We start from the raw sequence: 16,165 nt of genomic DNA on the forward strand, positions 1-16,165 counted from the left end.
CACAGCCGGTCAGGCAGCATCCAAGGAGCAGGAGAGTCAATGTTTCGAGCCAAAGCTCTTCAGGGGAGGTTTGGAAACTAGTGGTCCACATTGATGCAGTGTGGAAGAGAAGGCGTTCTTCTTCCAGATGTCAGGTGGCTTGGAATGGTAGTGGAGGAGGCCCAGGACTTCCATGTCCTTGGTGGAATGGAAGGGGGAATAGAAGTGGTCAGCCACAGCACAGTGGGGTTATTGGATGCGTGTGTCGACTCTCTTGCTCTTCGGATGCTGTCTGACTTGCTGAGCTTTAATAGCGCTACACGTTTTGACTCTGACTATTGCCTCTCCCCCAACCCCCACCCTCCTGGTTATCTCTCAGCCCCCTCCTGTCCTACCCCCATATTCCTGATGAAGGCTTATGCCTGAAACAAAGGCTGAAGATAATAAATATTCAGATGGATATTCTTTAGTTATGTCTAGGCAAAGGCAACAGTATTGATGCATCAAACAGTAATTAAAGAATGAACACTAAACATAGAGAAAGATGTGCTAGAGTTGTGGATGACTAATAATTCATATACAGAAGGCAATCTGGATGTAATTTTGCTCACTGAGCTGGAAGGTTCATTTTCAGATGTTTCATCACCATACTGGGTAACATCATCAGTGAGCCTCTGATGAAGCATTGGTGTTATGACCTTTCTATTTAGGTTTCCTTGGGTTGGCAATGTCATTTCCTGTGGTGATGTCATTTTCAGTTCATTTTCTGAGAGGGTAGTAAATGGGGTCCAAGTTGATGTGTTTGTTGGAATGCCATGCTTCTAGGAATTCTCATGCGTGTATCTGTTTGGCTTGTCCTAGGATGGATTTGTTGTCCCAGTCGAAGTGATGTCCTTCCTCATCTGTATGTAAGAATACTAGTGATAGTGAGTCATGTCTTTCTGTGTCTAGTGTTCTGCCTAGTTTGCCCAGTGTAGTGTTCTTGCAAGGCATTTTGTAAATGACATTTATTTTGCTTGTTAGCTGTATAGGGTCTTTTAAGTTCATTAGCTGCTGTTTTAGTGTGTTGGTGGGTTGGTGAGCTATCATGATGCCAAGAGGTCTGAGTAGTCTGGCAGTCATTTCTGAGATGTCTTTGATGTAGGGGAGAGTGGTTAGGGTTTCTGGAATGTTTTTTGTCTCTGGCAGTCATTTCTGAGATGTCTTTGATGTAGGGGAGAGTGGCTAGGGTTTCTGGAATGTTTTTTGTCTGCTTGTTTGGGTTTGTTGCTGAGAAATCAGCGGGCTGTGTTCATTGGGTACCCATTCTTTTGGAATATGTTGTATATGAGATTTTCCTCTGCTCTTCGTAGTTCCTCTGTGCTGCGGTGTGTCGTGGCTCATTGAAATAATGTTCTAATGCAGCTTCATTTGTGGGTGCTGGGATGATTGCTTCTGTAGTTCAGTATTTGGTCCACATGTTTTCCTGGGAGCGCTGGTTTGAAATTTCCCAGAAGGAAATCTCACACATATGCATCAAATTTCAGAGTTTGAGGGAAAGTCAACCTTGGGGAAAAGATATGCTAAATAATGAAAAACAAATTGCATAGAAATTAGCAGAGGCAAAGCAACATTATAAATGAAAACAAAAACAATAATTTTTCATACCAAGCATAGGAATCTTACAATTGCACAAAAATATGGATCTGACACTTCCCAGAACTATTCAGATTAAGAATTTGGTGAGAAATAAATCTGAACCTGAAACAGCAAGCTGGACCATAGAATAACAGCATATATCTGAATGTTCCTGAAAGGTTGAAAGAACATAGTTGAACAGTACTTCAAAATCATGAGGTGCATAGACTTCACTGAAGATTAGAAGTTGGACAGTAGATGTAGTGTACCTGGACTTTCAGAAAGCTTTTGATAAAGTTCCACAAAGGAGGTTAGTGAGCAAAATTAGGGCGCATGGTATTGGGGGCAAAGTACTAACTTGGATTGAAAGTTGGTTGGCTGATAGGACACAAAGAATAGTGATAAATGGCTCCATTTTGGAATGGCAGGCAGTGACCAGTGGGGTACCGCAGGGATCAGTGCTGGGACCGCAGCTTTTTACAATATATATTAATGATATAGAAGATGGTATTAGAATAACATTAGCAAATTTGCTGATGATACTAAGCTGGGTGGCAGGGTGAAATGTGAGGAGGATGTTTGGAGATTACAGGGTGACCTGGACAGGTTAGGTGAGTGGTCAGATGCATGGCAGGTGCAGTTTAATGTGGATAAATGTATGGTTATCCACTTTGGTGGCAAGAGCAGGAAGGCAGATTACTACCTAAATGGAATCAATTTAGGTAAAGGGGCAGTACAAAGAGATCTGGGTGTTCTTGTACACCAGTCAATGAAGGTAAGCATGCAGGTACAGCATGCAGTGAAGAAGGCTAATCGAATGCTGGCCTTCATAACAAGAGGGATTGAGTATAGAAGCAAAGAGGTTATTCTGCAGCTGTACAGGGCCTGGTGAGACCACACCTGGAGTACTGTGTGCAGTTCTGGTCTCCAAATTTGAGGAAAGACATTCTGGCTATTGAGGGAGTGCAGCGTAGGTTCACGAGGTCAATTCCTGGAATGGCGGGACTACCTTACACTGAAAGACTGGAGCGACTGGGCTTGTAACCCCTTGAGAGGGGATATGATTGAGACATATAAGATTATTAACGGATTGGACACTCTGGAGGCAGGAAACATATTTCCGCTGATGGGTGAGTGCCGAACCAGAGGACACAGCTTAAAAATACGGGGTGGACCATTTAGGACAGAGATGAGGAGAAAATTCTTCACCCAGAGAGTGGTGACTGTGTGGAATGCTCTGCCCCAGAGGGCAGTGGAGGCCCAGTCTCTGGATTAATTTAAGAAAGAGTTGGATAGAGCTCTCAAGGATAGTGGAATAAAGGGTTATGGAGATAAGGCAGGAACAGGATACTGATTAAGGATGATCAGCCACGATCATATTGAATGGTGGTGCAGGCTCGAAGGGCAGAATGGTCTACTCCTGCACCTCTTGTCTATTGTCTACTAAAAGTGCCCTCCAATCGAAAACAAAAAAAATCTGTTCTAAATATACATGGAGTGTTTGATGAGATGGACTCTTTGAAGATTTTAAGTATCTTATTGCCAATGATCCTGAGAAGAAACTAGTATTTCAAGTCCTTGTAGTGTCAGTACCAATGAAATTGAAAAGAAACATTGAATGAGAACTTCAGGAAATGGAAGTGACTCCCAAAAGCTTGGAACCTATAGTTTGACTTTACCCAAAGGCTTGGAATCAATAGTTTGGGTAAATTCATTGCTACGTGAAAAAACATGCAAAGGCAAATGAGTGGATTGCTGTCAGATATTAGAGTTCTCAAAGCCAATATCAAAAGACACAAAGAGTTCGTGATAAGAAAGGAAAGAGAGGTAACTCAGAACATTTAAGCAGTTAAAAAGGAAGATTTCCATAAATTTGGAGCACTCCAAGGTGAAAAGGTATAATAAGAGAATAAAGTCGCTGACCTAGAAAGCCTGAATACTGAGCAGAGCATAAAATGGTATGCTGGAAAACAGCATATAGAAAAGAAACTGCAATTTGTACAGTTAGCAGAGGAAACGTAAATAGAAGTTAAGTAGATTCTTGACTGACAAAAGTGTCAGAGTATGGAATAAAAATAATGTTTATACAAGGTGGTAAATTAGCAGGGGGCAGCACATTGGCTCAGTGATTAGCACTGTGGCCTCACAACGCCAGGGACCCGGGTTCAATTCCAGCTTCAGGGCGACTGTCTGTATGGAGTTTGCACATTCTCCACCATGTCTGTGTGGGTTTCCTCCCACAGTCCAAAGATGTGTAGGATAGATAGATTGACTATCTAAATTGCCCATAGGGTCCAGAGGTGCATATGCTTGGTGGATTAGCCATGGGAGATGCAGGCCTACAGTGATAGGGTAAAGGGTGGGTCTGGGTGGGATATCTTCGGAGGGACAGCTGAAGGGAGTATTTCCACATTGTAAGGATTCTGTGAATGATTAGAGAACTGTAAATGCAGCTTAACACAGTCACAGTCAGAGAAGGATTACTGGAGACTAGTAACAAATTACAAGGTATTTTAGAGCTTTTAAAAAAGGAAAAGGAAATACAGAAAGTAAGAAGCCAAGTAGACAAGTAAAGCAAAGCAGAAAGTTGAAAAAACTAGTGGAAGACAGGCAGTAGTTGGAAGAGAATTACAAACTGCAAATTTGTAATGCAGATCTTGAGGTGACAGGGTAGCAGGCCAAAGACTGACTCAAGTGTGCTACTTCAGTTCAGAAGAAGAGGGCAGAACATTTCAATACTTGAGCAGCAAAGTGAATAATGGGCTTTTCTAAGAAAAGAAAACAAGCATTCAAAAAGTTTTAAGTTCAGAATTATATATTTAATTTTTACATTTGTAAAGTTTACATAATTTAGATAAAAAATTTAAAAAATGATTGAAATTATGCAGCTGTTAAGAGAATCTTTGTTTAAAGCAAGAGATGTTATATTCTCAGAAACAAAAACAGAAATTACTGGAAAAGCTTAGCAGGTCTGACAACATTTGTGGAGAGAAATCAGAGTTAACATTTCAGGTTGAGTGATCCTTCCTTAGAAGTCAGAGTTCGGAGATCATACTTGGGCATCTATACTGTTCTCACTTATTTACATTAAAACATTGCAATGGTAACCTTCTCATCCTTAGGAATTTATCATTCTTAAGTGCCATGAATTTCCTCATTACCATTTTGCCTGTTTTAATTCAGGTATATTCTCATTCCAGATTCAATAATAATATCCTTGGTTTGTCTGGCATGCTGAACTCTTCCTATGCTGTAAATACTGATGCGAAGTAACTTGAGATTGAGCATTTCCTTACTTTTCCATTAACAATATTACAATAATCAGTTTTCAAGGGCTCTGCATTGTTCCTAACTAACCTCTGTTTCCTAATAGAATTGTAAAGATATTTAATGTTAGTTAAGTGATCTCTTATTTACTTGTTTTTATACTCCCTTTTTGTAGAAAGTGAGGACTGCAAATGCTGGAGATCAGAGCTGAAAATGTGTTGCTGAAAAAGCGCAGCAGGTCAGGCGGCATCCAAGGAGCAGGAGAATCAATGTTTCGGGCATGAGCCCTTCTTCAGGAATGAGAAAAGTGTGCCAAGCAGGCTAAGATAAAAGGTAGGGAGGAGGGACTTGGGGGAGGGGCGTTGGAAATGCGATAGGTGGAAGGAGGTTTAGGTGAGGGTGATAGGCCGGAGTGGGGGTGGGGGTAGAGAGGTCAGGAAGAAGATTGCAGGTTAGGAAGGTGGTGCTGAGTTCGAGGGTTGGGACTGAGACAAGGTGGGGGGAGGGGGAATGAGGAAACTGGAGAAGTCTGAGTTCATCCCTTGTGGTTGGAGGGTTCCTAGGCGGAAGATGAGGCGCTCTTCCTCCAGCCGTCGTATTGCTATGGTCTGGCAATGGAGGAGTCCAAGGACCTGCATGACTTGGTGGAGTGGGAGGGGGAGTTGAAGTGTTGAGCCACTGGGTGGTTGGGTTGGTTGGTCCGGGTGTCCCAGAGGTGTTCTCTGAAACGTTCCGCAAGTAGGTGGCCTGTGTTCCCAATATAGAGGAGGCCACATCGGGTGCAGTGGATGCAGTAAATGATATGTGTGGAGGTGCAGGTGAATTTGTGGTGGATATGGAAGGATCCCTTGGGACCCTGGAGGGAAGTAAGGGGGGAGGTGTGGGTGCAAGTTTTGCATTTCTTGCGGTTGCAGGGGAAGGTGCCAGGAGTGGAGGTGGGGTTGGTGGGCGGTGTGGACCTGACGAGGGAGTCACAAAGGGAGTGGTCTTTTCGGAACGCTGATAGGGGAGGGGAGGGAAATATATCCCTGGTGGTGGGGCCCGTTTGGAGGTGACGGAAATGATGACAGATGATACGGAGGTTGGTGGGGCGGTAGGTGAGGACCAGTGGGGTTCTGTCCTGGTGGCGATTGGTGGGGTAGGGCTCAAGGGCGGAGGAACGGGAAGTGGAGGAGATGCAGTGGAGGGCATCGTCGACCACGTCTGGGGGGAAATTGCGGTCCTTGAAGAAGGAGGCCAGCTGGGTTGTACGGTATTGGAACTGGTCCTCCTGGGAGCAGATGCAGCGGAGGCAAAGGAATTGGGAATATGGGATATCGTTTTTACAGGGGGCAGGGTGGGAGGAGGTATAGTCTAGGTAGCTGTGGGAGTCGGTCGGTTTATAGCAAATGTCCGTGTTGATTCGGTCGCCCGAGATAGAAATGGAGATGTCTAGGAAGGGGAGGGAGGAGTCTGAGATGGTCCAGGTAAATTTGAAGTCGGGGTGGAAGGTGTTAGTAAAGTGGATGAACTGTTCAACCTCCTCGTGGGAGCACGAGGCAGCGCCGATACAGTCATCGATGTAGCTGAGGAAAAGGTGGGGGGTGGTGCCAGTGTAGCTGCACTGTGGATGGACTGTTCCACATATCCTACGAAGAGGCAGGCATAGCTGGGCCCATGCGGGTGCCCATGGCTACTCCTTTGGTTTGGAGGAAGTGGGAGGATTGGAAAGAGAAGTTGTTCAGAGTGAGGACCAGTTCAGTCAGTCGAAGGAGGGTGTCAGTGGAAAGGTACTGGTTGGTACGGCGGGAAAGGAAGAAGCGGAGGGCTTTGAGTCCTTCGTGATGGGGGATGGAGGTGTACAGGGACTGGATGTCGATGGTGAAGATAAGGCGTTGGGGACCAGGGAAGCGAAAATCCTGGAGGAGGTGGAGGGCGTGGGTGGTGTCCCGAACGTAGGTGGGGAGTTCTTGGACTAAGAGGGACAGGACCATGTCGAGGTATGCAGAGATGAGTTCGGTGGGGCAGGCTGAGAATGGGTCGGCCGGGGCAGTCAGGTTTGTGGATTTTGGGCAGGAGGTAGAAACGGGCGGTGCGGGGTTGTGGGACTATGAGGTTGGAGGCGGTCGCTTAGGAACCCTCCAACCACAAGGGATGATCTCAGACTTCTCCAGTTTCCTCATTTCCCCTCCCCCCATCTTATCTCAGTCCCAACCCTCGAACTCAGCACCACCTTCCTAACCTGCAATCTTCTTCCTGACCTCTCCGCCCCCACCCCCACTCCGGCCTATCACCCTCACCTTATCACCCTCACCTTAACCTCCTTCCACCTATTGCATTTCCAACGCCCCTCCCCCAAGTCCCTCCTCCCTACCTTTTATCTTAGTCTGCTTGGCACACTTTCCTCATTCCTGAAGAAGGGCTCATGCCCAAAACGTCGATTCTCCTGCTCCTTGGATGCTGCCTGACCTGCTGCACTTTTCCAGCAACACATTTCAGCTACTCCCTTTTTGTAGCTATTTTGCAAAATGTTCTGCTAATTACTGCAAATAGAGGAAGTGTTGAAATTTGTAATTAAATCCAAAAGGTGTAATAAAAGTAATTTTTTTCACATTGACACTCAGTCTGGTCATAAATAGTGTTATAGTTGGTAATTTAATGGGAATAGGATTTCAAAACAGAATCACAGAATTGTTATGTGCAGAAGGAGGTCATTTGACCCATTGTAAGAGGGTGACAGCATGCTGCTTTTGCTTTCAGTATTTGTCATGATTTGCATAAGGTTGTGGCAGTAATCATTTAACATTTTAACATACGTTTTGGTGACTGTTTGCAAGATTGTGGGTTGAAATTTTTTTAAAAAGACCAAATTGAAAAGTTATAAATAATATAGAGTATGATACAATAAATGTGTGTGCCTGGATACCATTGTGTGGAAGCTTGTGGACAGTGAAACTATCCTTAGATAAATATCTGTAACAAATGTTGCCACCTGAAATCTCGCTATCTTGGAATTATTGAGTTGGAGTTGAATGGGAATAAGTGTCACATCTCTTAGATGCAGGATCAGAATAGAATAGTTGTTACCCTGCATATAATTCATGCATGAATGTTTATTTAAAAGTTTAAATTTGTTACATTGACTGATGATTGTCTTTCATTTATAGTAGATGATATGATGAAATGCAGATAAAACAACCTGGTTTTCCGTCTCTAACTATATCCAAAGCATGCTCCAACCCAAGAGAAGAACATAGGTCATTCCCAAGTTTACCTCCAGATCTCAAGCCCTCATGGGATTTCTATGGATAATTCAAATGGATACAATATGAAAAAGAGAACAAGCATTTCAAAGGTGTCTGAAAAATTGCATCACTCCAGTTGTTCTTCACCAGGATTTTTGCTGTTTCTCCCTCTCTTTCTGTTTGGCATTACTTACAGTTCATTTGTTTTTATATAGCTCTCATGTTCTTTATTCCATTTTTTTCCCTTCCAACTCTTAGACATTACAGTTATCTCTCTCCAGACGAAAAATAAGTAGATGCTCCTGTTGCATTTTTGGTGTCTACATCATTTTATTTCTAGGCTACTACTTGTTTTTCAGTCAAATAAATTAATAATAGAATACTGCCTTTGAAATAACCTTTTGCATAATAGATTGCAACTGAAGTGCCTGGGATATGTGATCTGGTAGTAACCAGAGACAAAATGACGCATCCCACAACTTGATTAAGGTATGAAAAATATATGACTTCATTTTGATTGAATTCTTCCACATCAGCAACCAGCAAGTCACAAAATTCTCTCAATCTCTTTCAGAGGAAGACATGTAGAAGATTGTTTTGATGAAGTGTGTCTTATTACCATTTCAGATGGTGGAATTTGATTTAAAAAGTCTGGACCTAATGTCATCTTATAAGAGTCAGTGTCATACTTTGGTAATATTCCTGTGAAATACCTTGGGATATTTAATTACATTGAAGGCACTACATAAATTTATTTACTCTGACTGGAGGTCTTCATTTTGAAGGTGGAAAGGGAGATAGAGCTGAACTTCACAAATGTGGTCCTCCAGAAACAATGAAAAAATAAAGAAAATCAATGTCAATAATCTGGTCTCAAGGATCTAGATACAGTGCTAAAAAAGTTCAACAATTTCGCCTAAGTGGGCAAGGTGAGAAACTATTTCTTCAAATAGTATTTCCTCACAAAACCACCAATCTCACACATTTCACCAGTTACACCAGAACAATTGTTCACCAGTCAGCAATCTCTAGCAATCAATAATTCTGTCTAACATTCATTCAATCCAATTCATCACACACATTTACCACTGCTGCAAGTCTTATATCTGCTTCTTGAAGATTCTTTTTGCTTCCAGTTATTCCACCATGACAGGTACATTATGAAAATGCATTGCAACACATTCACTGGCACTCTTCCCTACCTTGTGCAATACAAGATTGTTAATAACACTTAGGAAAATAAATAGAGGTCAAGCATATTTCAATATCCCCACTCTCTCGTAGGAGATGGAGCTTGACTATTAATGAGGCTATGTTGAAGCCATGGCATCTGGTGTTGATGATTGATGGAGTTGTCCAGTATGACCTGAATGTACATACCATCCTTTACACACTGTCAGAAATAACACTTCACCTTCGTGATGCAATCTTGGATAACATGCAAGCTGCAGATTATATCGCAATATACCTCTAGCTTTATGTGCACTTCCTCTTCACTCATCCTAACCCTCCCCTTGTGAAAAACTACTTTCAGAGATTGAAATACTTTCACCTGGCCAGTCAGCATTGCCTAAAGCTAAAGACCAAGAGGAGGGGCACTTCAAAGCAACAATACTGTCACTTGATCTGACACACAGTCGGGTACTGTTGAAGGACCCTTAATAATTTGCAGTAGTGTCTCTTACAGTTTGTACACTCTGTTGTCACTATGGGTCAAGTGAGTGAATGTTGAGGCTATTAGATGGATTCCCAGTCAAATGGGCTACTTTATTCTGGATATTTGTAGATGATTGACATGCTCTGGGGAGTCAGAATATGTTTTGACAGAATTTCCAGTTCTTAAATTACCAGTATTTATATGGTTCACTCAATTGAAGTTCTGATGAATGGTGACCTCCCCTGGATGTGGTGAGAGATTCCATGCTGGGAAAGCCAAAGAATGTCTAAGGAAGATGATTAGGTTCTTTCTTCTTGGAGACGATCATTTCCTGGCACTTTGATGATGCAGCAAATAGCCTAAACGTTTAGAAAGCAATTGCCATTGGATGAAATGGCTCTTTTTGCAACTAAATTGATTCAAAGTGTCCGTTTGCTTTAACTTGTAAAAGTTCCAAGAACATCAGATGATTGATATGACTGTTACATCGCACAAACACAAAAAACAGGTAGGCACTAGTCATGAGCTTTTGAAGAGACCATTGGGCCACATTACGTTGATGTCAAGTTAAGAGATTCATTAATTGTATTGGAAGTGGTGAATTCATAATTGCTCAGCTTGTAGAACTATGGAAAATAATCTCCATATGGCCAGTGGTATATGCTTGTAATTTTTGCCCAGGTGAAGGATAGGATAACCAAATGCTGCTGACGTTTTTGGACCTAAAAGCTGTAATTCTACAGCATCTTTGCTATACCCAAGAGAAGAAAACATCTTTTAGTCTTTGTGCTTCCTCCTGCTCAGATCTTTTAACCTTGGAGTAGCACTGGAGTGGATTCCTATCTTTCTACAATCATCGAATGTCCTTATAAGAAGGAAATCTTGTTGCCCTCATCTGGCCTACATGTGACTCCAAATCCACAAATGTGGTTGACGCTTAACTGCTCTCTGAGTGATTTGGATGGGCAATAAATTCCGGCCTAGACAGCGCACCCACATCCTGTGAATAAATAAAAAATGCTCGACATCTTTCGTAGTCTCCTTACTTTTCTCTTGTCCACCCATAATTCTTTCAAGAATTCGGAAATAAATAGGATTGCAGAAAGAAAATTAACATGCCTTTTTTCTGCCTTTGCACAAAGGTACAAGTTCTCTGACTGTTAGGCAAACAATGACCTTTATAGAGTTATGTAGAAACTTTTTTTTTTGCTGCTGTCTGTGTTTACAGGCTGGATTCATGATCTGTGCATCTTGTCACAGATTGTTTCCAGTGACCATAGGCAGAATCATTTGTCTTTTTTTTTACAGTGTATGGTTTCCAAAATCAAATTACCTCTGATATGAAACAGCGATCTTTTGTGAATAGTTGCAGTAAGATGAGATGATTTTATTCAAAACTGCATGTCAAGAACCCTTGGAGTACACTGTCTTTAAGAAAAACAAATGTCAAATAGTATAAATCTAGTACAAGTCAAATCATTCCCTGGAGTATTCAGAAATTAAATCAAAGACCAAACCACAAAGATGTTAAGAGTTAAGTTTTATCTTGCTACTCTGCTGAAATGCCTTTGACCAGGATCAATTGATTCATGTGGAATGGATCTATGCCTTTTGATTGAGACATGCCCATCTTTGAGAGCAAACTGTTTAAAGTCATCTTGGCTTTGGGCACACCATTGAGGGCTGCATTTGAAATTGTTGTCTGTTCTCTGTGCACAGCTATTTTTGTGGAAATTGCCTGTCAAGTCAGAAATGTCTAATGACATAAGTATAACCCCATACTTTAATGCTATCAATATTTAGAGCTTGCTGCATAAAGTGGAATGGAGGAGGGAAATGCTGCTTTTTCATCTTGCCTTTTTCCAAAATTGGCACAGGGGGTTAAATAGTATAACAAGACTCTGGGTGCAAAGGCTTGATAGGAAGTGGGCAGTAGTAGCATTGTCCAGGGGAGGTAGTGAAATTGGAAGACAAAAAATAATTAACGCCACCAATAGTATCAAGAATGGGACTAAATCATCCCTTAATTACATTTGAAACCAACCATTTCACAAGCATAATTTCTTGGGTGTATTTTATTTTAAATTCCCTTTCTCACCTTCTTGAGTACCAATGATCCTGTTCCACTAATTTACTAACATACCAGGGCACTACATTAACAATTTCTTTCAGCATCTGCGCTGGAACTGTACATACTTGTCTTGATGATTGCTACCAGCTGGGTTGATAAGCAGAATAAGGGAGTGTGAAAATTTCGCACATCATATATTACTACTACAAAAAGTAATTTGCATACAACAGAAGATAACTTCACAACTGGAGAAGGCAATTTCAATGCACAGTGCAACTCCTGTTCAGCAGCATGATGGTCATCATGAAATTATTGATTACCCATAAAACCTATGTATCTCTTTTTTTATATATATAGGAAGGTAAATATGCCATTCTTACCTGGTGTCTGACCTAAATGTGGCTCAAGACTTGCAATAATGTGGTTGACTCTTAATAGCTTAGCAAGCTCCGAAGGATGATCAGCAATAATTGCTGGCCTTGCCAGTAATGCCCACCTCCCATGAAAAAGTAAGGAAAATATAACTGACAGAATTTATCTGCTGCTTCTCTGACCACTAGATTAGCCAGCCACAGCCACACAAAATCTGGCCTGTCAATTCTGTTTCTCCCTCCACACACTCACATTGAGAATACCTTACCTTGTTTTGCGTGGCATTGTCACAGTGCTAAATGGGATAGACTTCAAACAGATCTAGCAGATCATGATTGGGTATCTGCAAGGCTGCCATATGCAGCATCAGGAATGCCTAAGAATGAGGCGCCAACCTGGTGAAGCTACCAAACAGGACTAATTTCATGCCAAAGCAGCAAGTGATAGAGCTAAACAATTCCACAAGCGACAGATCAGATCTAAGCTCTGCAGCTTTGCATATCTAGTCATGACTGTTGGTGGATAATTAAACAACTCATTGGAGGAGGCTCCACAAATATTCCATCCTGAAGAATATGGGAGCTTAGCACACTAGTACAATATAAGGCTGAAGCATTTGCAACGATCTTCAACCAGAAACGTTGAGTGAATGATCCACTTGCACCTCTTCGAGAGGTTCCCAGCATTACAAATACCAGTCTTCAAACAACTTGATTCACTCCAAGTGATATCAAGAAACAGCTGGAGGCACTGGATATTGCAAGGACTATGAACCTTGACCGCATTGCAGCAACCAATCAAGATTTGTACTCCAGAACTTATAGCACCTAGCCAAGCTGATTCAGTAAAGCTGCAATATGACATTTTACTGATCCCTCCATCAAGAGGAAAGGTTTCTTCCTGTCTACCCTTTCTACACCCCTCATAATTTTATGTCTCTCATTCGTGTCCCCTCTCAATCTCCTCTGCTCTAAGGAAATTGCCCAGATCTGTCCAGTACACAACAAAGCTGAACACCTCTAATTTGGCAGTTACCACCCATCAGTCGACTCTTGATCTCAGTAAAGTCTTGGAAATTATCATCAACAGTGCTATCAAGCAGCACTTGCTCAGCAATAACCTGCTAAGTGATGCCTTGTGTTCCACCAGGGTTACTCAGCTTTTGATGTCATTACAACCTTGGTTTAAACATGGATTCCACAGGTGAGGTAAGAGTGATTGGCCTTGACTCAAGGCCACATTTGACTCAGTTCTGCATCAAACCTCCCTAGTAAAACTGGAGTCAATGTAAATCAGGGGAGAACTGTTGTCTGGAATCATTCCTGGTACAAAGGAAAATTGTGTGGTTGTGGGAGATCAGTTATCTCAGCTGCAGAGCATCTATGTGGGAGTTTCTCAGGATAATGTGTAGGCCCAACCATCTTCAGCTACTTTATCAATGATCCTCTCTCCATTTTAATGTCAGAGGTGAGGATGTTCACTGAAGACTGCACAACTGAAAAGAGGCAACTAAAATATGCACCACACAAATGCCAGGCAATGACTATGAACAAGAGAGCATTTTATATTGGCCATGATACAATTCAATGGTACTATCACATGGATTGCAATGGTTCAGGAAGGCAGCTCACCAACAGCTTCTCAAGGGCTACAAGGGATGAGCAATAAATACTGGTCCAGCCACTGTTGCCTGCATCCCATGAGTGAGTTAAAGGAAAAGATGTCAGACCTGCTGAAAATTTCCAATGCTATCTGAAACAAAATTTAAAAAAAACTATAATTACACTTATTTTAATTAAGGAATTTTCTGTCTTGCTCTTTTTTTTTAACATTATGGGGTAACTTGGTTCAAATTTTCAATGATGAAATTGTGCATTATGTGAATGCACCTTAATGCTTATTCTTAGTCTGTCACTGAATCATAGAGTAATAGAGGTCTGCAACACAGTAAAGGGTACTTTGGCCCATCACATCTGGCCCAACATCTAATCCAATTTTCCAGTACTTGACCCATAATGCACATCTAAATACTTTTTAAATGTTATAATGATATCAGTCTCTACCACTCTTGTTCCAGATTCCCACAACCCTCTTGGTTAAAAAGATCTTCACAATTCTTTTACAATTTCTGCCCCATTAAAACAATGTCCACTGGTTACTGATGCCTCCATCAAGAAGAAAGGTTTCTTCCTGTCTACCCTTTCGATGCCTCCCATAATTTTATACCTCCCATTTCTGTCCCCTCTCAATCTCCCCTGCTGTAAGAAAACAAACCCAACCTGTCCAATATCTCTTCATAACTGAAACTCTACAGCCCAGGTAACATCTGTCATGGAAGTTAAATCGACTCAACTCAAATGCTAGCAAGAGCAAAGGGCAGCACGGTGGCTCAGTGGTTAGCACTGCAGCCTCATAGGGACCCAGGTTCGATTCCAGTCTCGGGTGACTGTGTGGAGTTTGCACATTCTTCCCATGTCTGCGTGGGTTTCCTCCCACAATCCAAAGATGTGCAGGTCAAGTGAATTGGTCATGCTAAATTGCCCATAGTGTGAGGTGCATTAGTCAGAGGGAAATGGGTCTGGGTGGGTTACTCTTCGGAGGGTCAGTGTGGACTCGTTGGCCGAAGGGACTGTTTCTACACTAGGGAATCTAGTCTAATTGAAAAAGAGTTTAATTTTGGACTGTGCAGAGTTGATCCGATACATTGGCAAGATGCCTCATGTAAGGGGCGCTGACGACTTTCACATATTCCCATTATACTATACTTCACTTCTCCTTATCAACATCTCAAGGCCAGGAGCCTGGAACATTCGAGTTCCTTTTCACATATGGAGTGGTTTTTCTCATTCCTTGACTGTTGATATGACAGTTTACTGACCTTGTAATTGCTTACTGTCAGTTTAACTTTTACATTTTTTCTGGCTGTCTGCAATGCTTTGCAAAGTCAGGCTCTTACTTCTTTGTATCAACCAAGCTTTTATAGATTTCACAATAAATGTTAATTTTCCATTACATTTCCCCCCTTTTTGTCATTTTATGACAATAATGACATAAGAAATATACAGAGCCAGATAGCTATACATCAAATTGCTAATGGAGCACCAGGCCTTTCCTCAGACATCATCTACTTGCAACACTGCTTTCTGATGGTATCATCACTTGCTCTGGTGTGCCCTGTACATAGCCCATTTTCACACGTCATGCACTTCAACATTACGGTATGATGGGATCCATGCAATCGGATCTTCCTGCTGTGGGGCCTCTGATTGTTTAACCATTTGGTATCCCGCTGCATTCATAAGCAAATGGCGTAGGCAGGTACACAAGCAGGGTCCTATACAAAGCACTATGTGTATGACCAGTCCTACCCCCATCCTCCCCAAGGGGAGGTAAGCCATTGGAACCAGGAGTCATCTGCTGGGGGAGGCAGTCTTATTGCCGCCTTCATATGATTTATTACACTAGTGATATTCTGGGACTCATCAGGAATATTAAAACAGCATGAGGTACCTAACATTTTGCAGACAGTCCCTCTTTCAGCCATCAGTATGTGGAGTATTAATCGATTTTGTATCACTGCTTCCCTTACTGCCGTTAACTCAGTATTAATGAGTGTTAGACTTTCCTCCATCTCATTTGCTAACAGTAATACGCTACATGCGAGGCCATTAATCTTGTTTATTGCTACCATTGTTCCTACTCCCAAAAGAATAGACCAATGTTTGCCCCTGGGTCTGCGAGTGTGTACCCATTCCAATGCCGTGGAATGTCCCGTCGGGTTCACATGTTACTGGCCTTTGGGACGAACACTGTCATGCCAGTGGACAGTACTGTGGGGTAGCAGCATCCCTTCCATCCCAGAAGGAGGTGGTGGTACCTTCTGTCTCCATAGGCCCATATTATACCCGCCATCATGGTCTGATTATTGATAAAGGAACAAGTAATGTTTATAATCATACCATTTGCGTAGGTTGCTGA

General features: G+C 42.1%; 1 protein-coding gene across 1 annotated transcript in view; it reads left to right on the plus strand.

Moving 5' to 3' along the window:
- Positions 1 to 8,800, plus strand: part of enpp4 (ectonucleotide pyrophosphatase/phosphodiesterase 4) — a 75,492-nt gene extending 66,692 nt beyond the window's left edge. Inside the window, exons 5-6 of the transcript XR_006310180.2 lie at positions 8,010 to 8,576; positions 8,662 to 8,800. The gene's annotated coding sequence lies outside the window, so the exon portion shown is untranslated. The remainder of the gene's footprint in view (positions 1 to 8,009; positions 8,577 to 8,661) is intronic.
- Positions 8,801 to 16,165: the final 7,365 nt, after the last annotated feature.

This window comes from Chiloscyllium plagiosum, unplaced genomic scaffold (genome assembly GCF_037043375.1).
Source record: "Chiloscyllium plagiosum isolate Xiang-an unplaced genomic scaffold, Cpla_swu_hap1 HiC_scaffold_3, whole genome shotgun sequence".
In the NCBI taxonomy this organism is placed as follows: Eukaryota; Metazoa; Chordata; class Chondrichthyes; order Orectolobiformes; family Hemiscylliidae; genus Chiloscyllium; species Chiloscyllium plagiosum.